This window comes from Mus caroli, unplaced genomic scaffold (genome assembly GCF_978045245.1).
Source record: "Mus caroli unplaced genomic scaffold, Mus_caroli_1 scaffold_9, whole genome shotgun sequence".
Classification (NCBI taxonomy): Eukaryota; Metazoa; Chordata; class Mammalia; order Rodentia; family Muridae; genus Mus; species Mus caroli.
Genome location: NW_028227264.1, coordinates 61095339 through 61107666, shown reverse-complemented (window position 1 = coordinate 61107666; position 12328 = coordinate 61095339). Strand labels below are relative to the sequence as shown.

Sequence of the window (12328 nt, the reverse complement as noted above, 5' to 3'; positions counted from 1 at the left end):
TAGCTGCTTTAGAAACCTATGCTGTTCAGAGATGGATTTCAGCTGATGTGGACACTTAAATAAAGAAAAAAAAAATGGAGCTATTAATCAAGTGAGAGAGAGAGAGACAGAAACAGAGAAAGACACACACACACACACACACACACACACAGAATATTGCCCAATACATCTTGAAAGGGTGGATGAAATAGACTCCTTATTTGTAAACCTTACAGAGTTAATGATGGGAAGGAGATGTCTTTTTTCTTTTTCTTTTCTTTTTTTCTTTCTTTTCTTTTCTTTCTTTCTTTTTTTTTTTTTTTTCTTTTTTTTTTTTTTTGGTTTTTCGAGACAGGGTTTCTCTGTGTAGTCCTGGCTGTCCTGGAACTCACTCTGTAGACCAGGCTGGCCTCGAACTCAGAAATCCGCCTGCCTCTGCCTCCCAAGTGCTGGGATTAAAGGCGTGCGCCACCACGCCCGGCCCTCTTTTTTTTTTTTTTTTTTTTTTTGGTTTTTCAAGACAGGGTTTCTCTGTGTAGCCCTGGCTGTCCTGGAACTTACTTTGTAGACCAGGCTGGCCTTGAACTCAGAAATCCGCCTGCCTCTGCCTCCCGAGTGCTGGGATTAAAGGCGAGCGCCACCTCGCCCGGCTGCTCTTAAGTTTTAGAATGTGTTCCAGACCCCCAATGTTTCTCTTTCTCGTGTTCTTTTTTTTTTTTTTTAAATTAGGTATTTATTTCATTTACATTTCCAATGCTATCCCAAAAGTCCCCCACACCCTCCCACACCCACTCCCCCACCTACTCACTCCCACTTCTTGGCCTTGGCGTTCCCCTGTACTGAGGCATATAAAGTTTGCAAGACCAATGGGCCTCTCCAGTGATGGTCTACAGAGTGAATTCCAGGACCGCCAGGGATGAACAGAGAAACCCTGTCTTGAAAAAGAAAATATAATTTATTCTTATTTTTTGCTCATTGTTGCTTTGACTGTCTGTGTTTCTGAAAAAGGTGTCGGAAGCCCTGGATCTGGAGTTCTAGATAGGTAAGACCTGCCCTGTGGGCACTGGTATTTGAACCCACCCGGTCCTCTTGAAGAAGACCAGATGTTCTTGACTGCTGAGTCACCTCTCCATGTCCCTTAAAAAGGTCTTTTTTCTTTCTTTCTTTCTTTCTTTCTTTCTTTCTTTCTTTCTTTCTTTCTTTCTTTCTTTCTTTCTTTCTTTCTTTCTGTAGCCCTGGCTGTCCTGAAATTCACTCTGTAGGGCCTTGAACTCAGAAATTGGTCTGCCTCTGCCTTCCAAGTGCTGGGATTAAAGGCATGCGCCCCCATTGCCCAGGAAAGTTTTGTGTGTGTGTGTGTGTGTGTGTGTGTATGTGTAGTGGTTCTTTTTTTTTTCTTTTTAAGATTTATTTATTTATTATATGTAAGTACACTGTTGCTGTCTTCAGACATACCAGAAGAGGGTGTCAGATCTCATTATGGATGGTTGTAAGTCACCATGTGGTTGCTGGGACTTGAACTCAGCACCTTTGGAAAAAAAGTCAGTGCTCTTATCCGCTGAGCCATCTAGCCAGCCCCAGGAAAGGTTTTTCTAAGAAACAACTTTAGCCATTTGAGGTGGTCCACGCCTTTAATCCCAGCACTTGGAAGGCAGAGGCAGGCAGATTTCTCAGTTCGAGGCCAGCTTGGTCTACAGAGTGAGTTCCAGGACAGCCATGACTACACAGAGAAACCCTGTCTCAAAAAATTAAAAAAAGAAAAAAGAAAAAAACAACTTTAAACTTCTTTTAGAAAACAGGCCTTTGTGGTTTAAGCAATTTGAAACTTGGAAACTTGATTGCCTAAGGGACTTATGTCTATGTGTCTGTCCTTGGCAGGTGAATCCACTAGATGTGGATTCCTCCCCTCCCCAGCTCCTCTACCAGCTCTGCAGATCGAGGACAATAGCCAGCAGAGGGTGTGGTGACTGTGAAGGTCACCTGAGAGGAAACAACTCTCCCCCTGAAGGGTAAAAAATATACTCTGACTAAATTATCTTTGGAAGTCTAGGCTGCTCACCTAAAGACAAATTAAAGGACTATGAATCAAAAGAGAATCCCCTCCCCCAGCTTCTGTGCTGCCAGCTTCTTTGACCCGTGCATCTGCCTTGAGTGTCTCTGAGCCTGGCTGTGCAGCACCTTTGGTCTTTACTCATGACTCTGTTTATGTCTGGACCTTGGGATGGTAATAGACATCCTTCTGTACTGGGGACTGCACTTAATTTTTTTTCTTGGAATTTGAATCACTTTGTATTTGTATGGAGCACAGAAAATGTGTATTCCTGTAGGGCAGTGATGGCATCCGCCTTTAATCTCTGGTTGCATAGTTCAGGTTGGATTTCTGAGTTCGATGCCAGCCTGCTCTACAGAATGAGTTCCAGGGCATCCAGAGCTAGAGGGAGATTTCTGAGAACAAAGTTAATAGTCTTGTATCCTGTTCCTCCTTAACCCAGGTTGTCCCTGGAATGTGATTTTTCTGCCCCTCCCTGGCCTGGTAAATAGGAGTGGGTTTACTGTAATTATTCCTCATCTTATGGGTTATTATTCAATGTTTTTGTGCACAGTTGTCCTTGTGACTTTACATAACCTGAACTCATATGACCTTGCCTAGCCCTCAGAATAATCCTCAGAATATAAATTGTATAATGCCCTGCGTGAGACTTTACACCTCAGTCTTAGGCTCCACTCTCCCAGGCTCAAGCCACCGACTAGAACACTAACAGTAGACCAGGCTGGCCTTGAACTCAGAGATCCAAGGGTCTCTGCCTCCCAACTGTTGGAATTAAAGGCAAGTACACCACCCCAGGTCCAGAGGGCTTTTAAAAATTAAGTATGTATATTTGAATGGGTGTGATTGACAGCCTTGGTAAGGTGGGGCCTTTGTCCTTGAGAAGGTCTGTCATGGCTCTGGCTGACCTGAAAGCTCCCCTTGGAGCCAAGGGTGACCTTGAGCTTCCAGTCCTCATTGTAGGTGTGTCTGCAACAGTTTAGCAGGCTACGGGGCTACCTACTTAATTAACTTTATATAGAGTCTCATGTAGACCAGGCTAACCTTTAATTTGCTATGGCTGGCTGGCCTTAAACTCCTGGTCGTCCTATTTGCTTCCTGAGTGTTGGGATCACAAAACTGAAACAACACCTCATTTGGTCTTGTGTGGTACAGGGGATGGAACCTGGTAAATTCGCATGCTACACAAGCACTTAGCCACTTGATCCACATCCCTAGTATTATATGTAAGGTGACTCAGAGCTGAGAGATGTAGAAAATGGCTATCCTGATGTGCAGGGGACACTGGCATTTATCCTAAGGCAGGGTGGGGGTGGAGGGGTAGGTTGCACTCAAAAATACCTTGTACCATACACACAGATAGCAGCTATACAATTGTTAATTATGTTTACTTAATGCTGATGTCTAAGATGAAAGAAAGCATCCCTATGATATTAACTAATTAGAATGTTATTTGTATTTTATTTAGCTTGTACCAGTCTTCTTGAGTGTGTCTGAGTTTGTGCACCTAAGCATGTATAGGTCAGAGGTCACAGGACACTTGTAGGCAGTCTGTTCCGGCCTTCCTTCCATTCTGTGTGGAACCGGCAGATCTAATCAGGTCTTCAGGCTTGGCTGCAGGCCCCTTACTCACTGAGCCTTCTCACTGACCCCATGTTTTATTGTACTAAGTGTGATATTCATACATGCATATAATTTGTTTATATTAAATTTACTTCCCCCAATTTGTCCTTCCTAATTTCTCTATTTTCCCCAACAATACCCACCATTTTTTCTTCCTAACTTCCTCTTTCTTTATGTTTTGGGTTTTATTGTTACTGTTCAGTTTTAGTTTGACACAGGCTCTCACTGTGGCTAGTCTCTTGCAAGTCTGTTGCTGAGGTGGGCCTCAAACTTGGGATCCTTCTGCCCTTCCTCAATTTCCTGAGTACTGGATGGATAGACACACCACCACACCCAGCCTAGCTGAAGCTTACGGGAGATGCCTCTGGATGCTAGCCCTATTGGAGGTGGCCAGTTGATAAAGATGTAAATGGCATTGAGAAACAGGAAACCCTGGGTGTGCAGGTGCAGACCAGTCATTCCTTGTTTTGGAGTCGGATACCGACGACCGGAAGTACAGGAGGTCAAAATCATTTTGGGCTACTTAGTGAGTTCAAGGACTCCTTGGGTTACCTAAGACCTTGTTCAAACTAAACAAGGATAATGTTCTGGAGAAGTGGCTTGGCTCCTGGCTCCGTGGTTAGGAGCCATGGTCAGAGGATCTGGTTTCAGATTCCGGCACCCACGAGGCGGCTCAAAACCCATACATAGCTATAGTTCCACAGGATATGATGCCCATTTCTGACTTCCGTGGGCACCAGGCACACACATGATGCACATACATATATGCATGCATAACTCTCTTCTCCCCCTCTCTGTATGTGTGTGTTTATGTATGTGTATATATATATGTGTGTATATATATATGTATACACACACAGATTAATCTTTTTATATAATGTATTTATTTTTAATTTTCTTCATTAATGTTGCCTGTATGTTTGTCTGTGTGAGGGTGTCAGATCCTCTGGAACTGGAGTTACAGGCAGTTGTGAGCTGCCACATGGATGCTGGGAATTGAACCCTAGATCCTCTGGAAGAGCAACCAGTGCTCTTTACTGCTGAGCTGTCTCTCCAAAGTTCAAGCAATGGGCTGGAGATACAGTGATGGCTCACAAGCATCTGGAACTCCAGATACAGGCAACGGGGCTGAAGGCTCTCCTTTGGCCTCTGTGGGCAACAGACACACATCCAGTACATATTCATACATGCAGGCAACACATCCACACATATAAATAAGTACATAGAAATTAAAAAGAAATCAGGCATGGTGGTGCACGCCTTTAATCTCAGCACTCTGGAGGCAGAGGCAGGAGGATTTCTGAGTTTGAGGCTAGCCTGGTCTACAAAGTGAGTTCCAGGACAGCCAGGGCTACACAGAGAAACCCTGTCTGGAATAACCAGAAAAAAAAAAAAAAAAAAAGATGAGAAGGGGAAAAAACAAGGAAGAATCCCACCCTGCGGTTTGATTGCCTTTTCTGGAGTTAAGGATGTTAGTGAATCACCATGTGAATGCTGGGAGCGTCTCCTGTGCCAGGAATGCTGCTCTAGCCATTGAGCCATCTCTCCAGCTCCTTTCCTCTGCAGTTCACATCGAAGTTGCCTTCTCCTTCCTATTCTTCAGTGAATGTACCCTTGTGTGTTGTTGATATTGCTGTTATTTTGAAACCTCTGTGCATGTCTCCCTGATTAGCCTCAAACTCCCTCTAAAGTTAGGGATGGTCTTGAACTCCTGCTCCCGTCTGCTTCCATCTTGTCAAATACTGCATGCACTCCTAAGACCAGCAAACTCCAGCACAGCCAGGACTACATGGTGAGACCCTGTCGAAAACAAACCAAACCAAAACAAACCAAAACTCATCACACTGCTGATGTGGGGGATAAACTGGGGCTCGGAGTAAAGTAGGTTCTTTACATCCACCATGGGTAGGTTCTGGGAATCGAACTCTGGGCATCAGGCTTAATCACAATCAATTAGACCCCTGGAGTCATCTTACTAACTAACCCTTATTGAATTGTGAGACAAGGGCTTGCTTTCCACACAGGACTGAGTTCACATTTACCGCAGAGCTCTGCTAGCCTCTAACCACTGAGATTCCAGATGTGAGCCACTGTATCTTTAATTAAGTTCCCCCCCCCTCTCTCTCTCTGACTGTCTGTCTGTCTCTCTCTTTTTTTTTCCTGAGACAGGGTTTCTCTGTGTAGCCCTGGTTGTCCTGGAACTCACTCTGTAGACCAGGCTAGCCTCAAACTCAGAAATTCGCCTGCCTCTGCCTCCCAAGTGCTGGGATGAAAGGCGTGTGCCACCAACACCCAGCTTAGGAACAGACTGCCCGGTTTCTTATTAACTTTTCATGTGTGGCGAGCTGAGTCAAAAACTTCTGAAGGTCTTCTGGATGCCAGGCACACTCTGAGAGACATGTTTATACTTGTCCTAGTCTTCTGTCCCTCTGTTTCCCCCTTTCTCTTACTTTGTAGCCTTGGCTGGCTTGCAATTTTCTTGGCCGACCAAGATGCTCCTTTTTCTGCCTCCCTAGTGCCTGGAATAAAGGCACTATATCCAGTATATTCATATGTACACTGAAGACTAGGTGGCCTGTTATCTTTGAAACAATACAGAGAAAATTAGCATGGGCCCTATGCAAGGATGACCCCAAAATTCATCAAGTGTTCCACATTTTGCCCTTTTCCACCCTCATAGTCACCTGCAGGGAAACTGAGGTACAATGCTATGAATTTGCTGAGCCTTAACACTATCCTTCTGTCAGCTCCCCAAATTCCACCCACCAAGGTTTTTTTTTTTTTTTAAACAAACAGATAACCCAGGCTAGGTTATGTTTGGCTACAAACTTGCTATGTATGCAGGAATAGAACTCAGGGTTTAAGGCATGCCACACAAACACACTAGGAATGGAGTAGCAGACCCAGTTACATTCTCTTGGAATCAGTTTAGAACCTGAATAAGAAAATGTCTTTCGGATCCTGTAGCGGCAGGAGTTTCCTGAGTATCTTTAGTTATTCTGAACAATCCTGTTAATCACTGGGGAGTTTATGTTAAAGAGCTTCAGGGTGGAACATCTGTAGCCTCTGGGGAGGGGTTGTCTGCAAAAGGACAGACAGATTTACTGGATTGAACCTTCACACCTTTCTACCAACTTCCTGGAAAGGGTGGGGGGGGGGTTTCGTTGGGATCCCTCAAAAAACATAGGGCAGGCAGATCTTTTCTGAGTTGCTGAGGCTGAGGGAAGGATGTAGGTCTTGAGAGGTCATGGAAGCCTCTTGCATCATCATGCTCTGCATCTGTTCTGGCTGAGTGTCTTCAGTCTGCCAACTGTGAGTAAAGCATGTGAACCTTCCTAGCAAATTATTAAACTTGGGATGGGTGGTGAGTGGGTGGGAACTCCTATTTTTGCCTTTCAAAAGCAGGTATAACAAACTAGCTTATGGCAATGGTATTTTGTATTTCAAGTGTGTGTGTGTGTGTGTGTGTGTGTGTGTGTGTGTGTGAATCTGGAGGTGACACACTTACTTTTAATCCCAGGATTCAGAGGCAGGCTGGTTTCTGAGTTTCAGGACAACCAAGGCTTGATAAAGAAACTTTGTCTCGGACCCACACCCCCACACCCCCACACACAAAAGAGGGAGTGTGTGTTTGATCTGAAGCTATGAAGGTGGTTCAAGCCCCACTTGTCTTTTGACTTCCAAATGTATATACATTGTGGCACCCAACACTCTCCACTTAATACATAATTAATAGATGGGCAGTGGTGGCCCACGCCTTTAATCCCAGCAACTTGGGAGGCAGAGGCAGGCGGATTTCTGAGTTCCAGGTCAACCTGGTCTACAGAGTGAGTTCCAGGACAGCCAAGGCTACACAGAGAAACCGGTCTCCAAAAAGAAAAAAAAAAAAACAAAAAAACAAAAAACAAAAAACAAAAAAACCCATAATTAATGTAATGTAAAGGTCTATGTACTTTTGCCCAGTGAGCCATTGCACTGGTCTCAAATTCTGCCTTGGGAAGATGTGGAGGCTCTCGTCTGTAATCTCAGGAATAGGAGGTTATGTCTATAAGGTTTCTGCAGGTTCAAAATCATCAGCACTAGATTGTAAGTTTCAGAAAAGCCTAGGATACAAAATCAAAATCAGCGCTGGAGGATGGCTCAGCAGTTAAGAGCACTGACTGCTCTTCCAGAGGTCCTGTCTCGGTAACCATTGGTGACTCATGACCATCTGTAATGGGAACTGATGCCTTCTTCTTGTGTGTCTGAAGACTGCAATCCTATACTCATAAAATATATAAACAAAGAATAAAATCGCCAGGCATGGTGGCATCCGCCTCTAATCCCAGCACTTGGGAAGTAGAGGCAGCCAGATTTCTGAGTTCAAAGCCAGCCTGATCCAAAGAGTGAGTTCCAGGACAGCCAAGGCTACATAGAGAAACCTTGTCTCGAACTTCCCCCCCCCCCCCCCAAAATAATAGCGTCAACTACCCAGGGCTATTGAGATGGAACAGCCAGACTTGTGGCCAAGTCTGATGACCATCCATCCCTGAAACCCAAGCAGTGGAGTTGGAGAGCTGGCACCCCCAAGTTCTCTTCTGACCTCCACCCAGGCACACTTCAAGTCTCCAAACACATGAAGCAGTGTTGAACATTTTTCCCCCCAAACAAGATGATTTATGATTGGGGAAGTGGCTTAGTGGCAGGTTACTTGCTTAAGTTGCCAGCTATACAGCAAAAGAGAAACCAGAAAGACCGGATAAAATGTAACAATGAAACAATAACTTAATAGTTACTTAATAGTATCAAATTGTAGCAGAGCTCACAGGATCAATGTAAGCAAGACCAACCTGGTGTGTATAGGGAATTCAGGCCAGCTACCACTACAAAGGGAGACTCTTCTCAAAAAATAAAATAAAAATACAAAAGCCCCAAACAGCCCGGCAGTGGTGGCACACACCTTTTTTTTTTTTTTTTAAATTTTTTTTTTTTTTAGATTTATTTATTTATTATATATAAGTACACTGTAGCTGTCTTCAGACACTCCAGAAGAGGGCATCAGATTTCGTTACAGATGGTTGTGAGCCACCATGTGGTTGCTGGGATTTGAACTCGGGACCTTCAGAAGAGCAGTTGGCACTCTTAACCACTGAGCCATCTCGCCAGCCCGGCACACACCTTTAATCCCAGCACTTGGGAGGCAGAGGCAGGTGGATTTCTGAGTTCAAGGCCAGCCTGGTCTGCAGACTGAGTTCCAGGACAGCCAGGGCTACACAGAAAAACTCTGTCTTGAAACAAAACAAAACGAAGCCCCAAACAACACCCCCCCCCAAAAAAAAATCTTATGAATTGGGCTAGGGATAGAACTCATATACCAAATAAGGCAGACAAATAAGGTCTGTAATAAATTTTGAGAGTGAACATGGCATATGTGCCTTGAAAAGTAAGATCTGAGTTTGATTCCTACTACACCCATGGTGATGGCTAGGTACGGTATTAAAGCCTTGTAAGAACAGTAATACACTGCTGGGCCTGGTGGCACACACCTTTTATCCCAGCCTCCTTGGGAGGCAGAGGCAGGCGGATTTTTGAGTTCGAGGCCAGCCTGGTCTGCAGAGTGAGTTCCAGGACAGCCAGAGCTACACAGAGAAACCCTGTCTCGAAAAACAAAACAAACAAAGAACAGTAATTACACATGGCAGGAAAATATCACTTAGTTCTGTAATCTGAGCTTCTCTGGAGTTTTTGTTTTGTTTTGTTTTTGTTACAGGGTTTCTCTGTATAGGTCTGGCTGTCCTGTATACCAGGCTGTCCTGGAACTCAGAAATCTACCTGCCTCTGCTGCCCAAGTGCTGGAATTAAAGGCCTGTGCCACCATGCCTGGCTTTTTTTTTTTTTTTTTTTTAAAGGCATGCACCACCATCCCGGCCTTTTCTTTTTCTTAATTTTTTCATTTTTTTATTTTTTTATTTTTTTATTTGTTAGGTAAGTACACTGTAGTTGTCTTCAGACACGCCAGAAGACTGCATCAGATCTCATTACGGGTGGTTGTGAGCCACCATGTGGTTGTTGGGATTTGAACTCAGGACCTGGGGAATAACAGTCAGTGCTCTTAACCACTGAGCCATTTCGCCTGCCTAAAGACCTGAGTTTCTTTCTTTTCTTTTAATATTTATTTATTTATTATATGTATGTACACTGTAGCTGTCTTCAGACACACCAAAAGAGGGCATCAGATTTCATTACATATGGTTGTGAGCTCCCATGTGGTTGCTGGGATTTGAACTCAGGACTTTAGAAAGAGTTGGCACTCTTTTTTTTTTTTTTTTTTTTTTTTGGTTTTTCGAGACAGGGTTTCTCTGTGTAGCCCTGGCTGTCCTGGAACTCACTCTGTAGACCAGGCTGGCCTCGAACTCAGAAATCCGCCTGCCTCTGCCTCCTGAGTGCTGGGATTAAAGGCGTGCACCACCAGGCCCTGCCCAAGACCTGAGTTTCTTAAAGGGGTCATGGAACAGTCCCTGGCAGACAAGACTCATATGCTACACAGTTGCCAGTGGCAAATTGCTTGATGAGTTGAGGAAAACTCCACAAACCTGGACACAGAACTGACTATTCACTGCTGAGGTGGTGTGAACAGAGAAATAAAAATATGTTGTTTGTTTCCTTCATTGGACTAGAAAACATCAGAAAAATCCCAGCTCCTGAGAAGCTATTGTAAATGGAGTAGTAACTGCCTTGCATGCCATTATCTCTGGAGACATTGCCTTTAGTACCAGTACTGCTTCGTCCTTTTTGAGTCCTTGTGTTAAGCTTTGTCTTCCTGTGAATTTTTGTATTCTCCTGTTCTCTTAAATTCGTGCTCATGCCACTTTTGAAAAATCGTGGGAGTGAGTTCTCGACACCCTGATGTGTGGATTTCAAGGATCAAACTCAGATCTGTAGGTGTGGCCAAACGTACTTATAATCTGTTCAATTTCAAAGGCCCAACTCTACCTTTTTTTTTTTTCCTTTTTTAAAAATTAAATTTATGGGCTAGAGAGATGGCTCAGTGGGTAAGAGCACCCGACTGCTCTTCCGAAGGTCCAGAGTTCAAATCCCAGCAACCACATGGTGGCTCACAACCATCCGTAACGAGATCTGGCGCCCTCTTCTGGAGTGTCTGAAGACAGCTACAGTGTACTTACATATAATCAATAAATAAATCTTAAAAAAAAAAAATTAAATTTATTAGAGGCAGGAGGATTTCTGAGTTCCAGGACAGCTTGGTCTACAAAGCGAGTTCCAGGACAGCCAGAGCTATACAGAGAAACCCTGTCTCCCCCCCCCCCAAATTATTTACATTCCAAATGTTGCCTCCCAAAGGCCCAACTTGAAAAGAATTTTTTTGTTGTTGTTTGTATTTTGAGAAAAGAAAAATTTAAGCCCGGCGTGGTGGTGCAAGCTTTTAATCCCAGCACTCGGGAGGCAGAGACAGGTGGCTTTCTGAGTCCAGAGGCCAGCTTGGTCTGCAAAGTAAGTTCCAGGACAGCCAGGGCTACACAGAGACACCCTGTCTCAAAAAAACAAAACAAAACAAAAAATTAAAATAACAGAGTTTCCTTTAACATGGGTGTTGGGGCTGGAGAGATGGCTCAGTGGTTAAGAACATTTACTTCTCTTCCAAAGGTCCTGAGTTCAAATCCCAGAAACCACATGGTGTGGCCTACAACCTTTGTAACAGGATTGCATGTCCTCTTCTGGTGTGTCTGAAGACAGCTATAGTATACTTGTCATATATATAAAATAAATAAATAAAATCTTAAAGAAAAATGACAGGGTCTCACTGTAATAAGGCTGGCTGGAAAAGAGAGGCTTGCTTGGTTTTGCTAGAGTGTTTTGTCTTATTTGTCTAAAAACTTATCTGTCAATATTTCTAGCCCTTTATAGGTAGGAAAAGGAGAATCAGTTCAAGGTCAAAATCTAATAGAGAAAGGAAATGAAAGAAAAAGGGAGAAAAAAAGAGTGAGCCAGGTTTGCTTTTTTCTATTGCAAAGATTAAATCGAGGCCTCAGTCTTCACTTCTGAGCAGAACTCAGCTAGAAGTGCATTTCTGACCTCCAATCAGGTTACTTTATAATCCCAGCACTAGAAAGGCTGTGGCTGGAAGATTCCTGCCTTTGAGGGCAGCCTGGGCTACACAGAGACTTTTGAAAGTTAAACAAACAAACCCGTTATAGCTGGTACCTAGTTAAGAATACACTTAAAGGATTTATTTAGGGTGTAAGCTTGACAGTTTGGGACTATTTCTCCGAACAATCTAGGGACATATAAATCCACTTGCCTCTGTCCCCCAAGTGCTGTAATTAAAGGCATCTGCCCGGCTATCGAGGGACATTTATAAAGGACTCATAATACCACAGTTCAGGTGTGGAATTGGGGGAGTGTAAAGCCACAAGCCAGTTTTCTTCTCCCTTCCACCTGAAGCAGTAGAGTACCTTGTCTAAGGGCAGACTTTTGGAAGAAGAGAAAGCTATCTAACCTTGGGATATGCCTAGTTAGAGTCAAGCCTGAACCTCATCGCCGGAATTTCTCTCTTACTGCATTTCCATTTCCTATAAAGTGATTATGATCACTAATGAGTCCGCAGTCAATGGCTAATCAAAATACAGATGTAGGAGAAAAATCAAGGCTAATTTGTTTTCTCTTTGGTCTTGAAGTTGG

General features: G+C 43.8%; 1 non-coding gene across 1 annotated transcript; it reads left to right on the top strand.

Annotated features, from left to right (window-relative positions):
• The first annotated feature begins 6206 nt into the window (after positions 1–6206).
• LOC115032178 (U6 spliceosomal RNA) lies at positions 6207–6310 on the top strand. The gene has a single exon (XR_003837839.1). It is a non-coding gene; the product is annotated as a U6 spliceosomal RNA (small nuclear RNA).
• The last annotated feature ends 6018 nt before the right edge of the window (positions 6311–12328 follow it).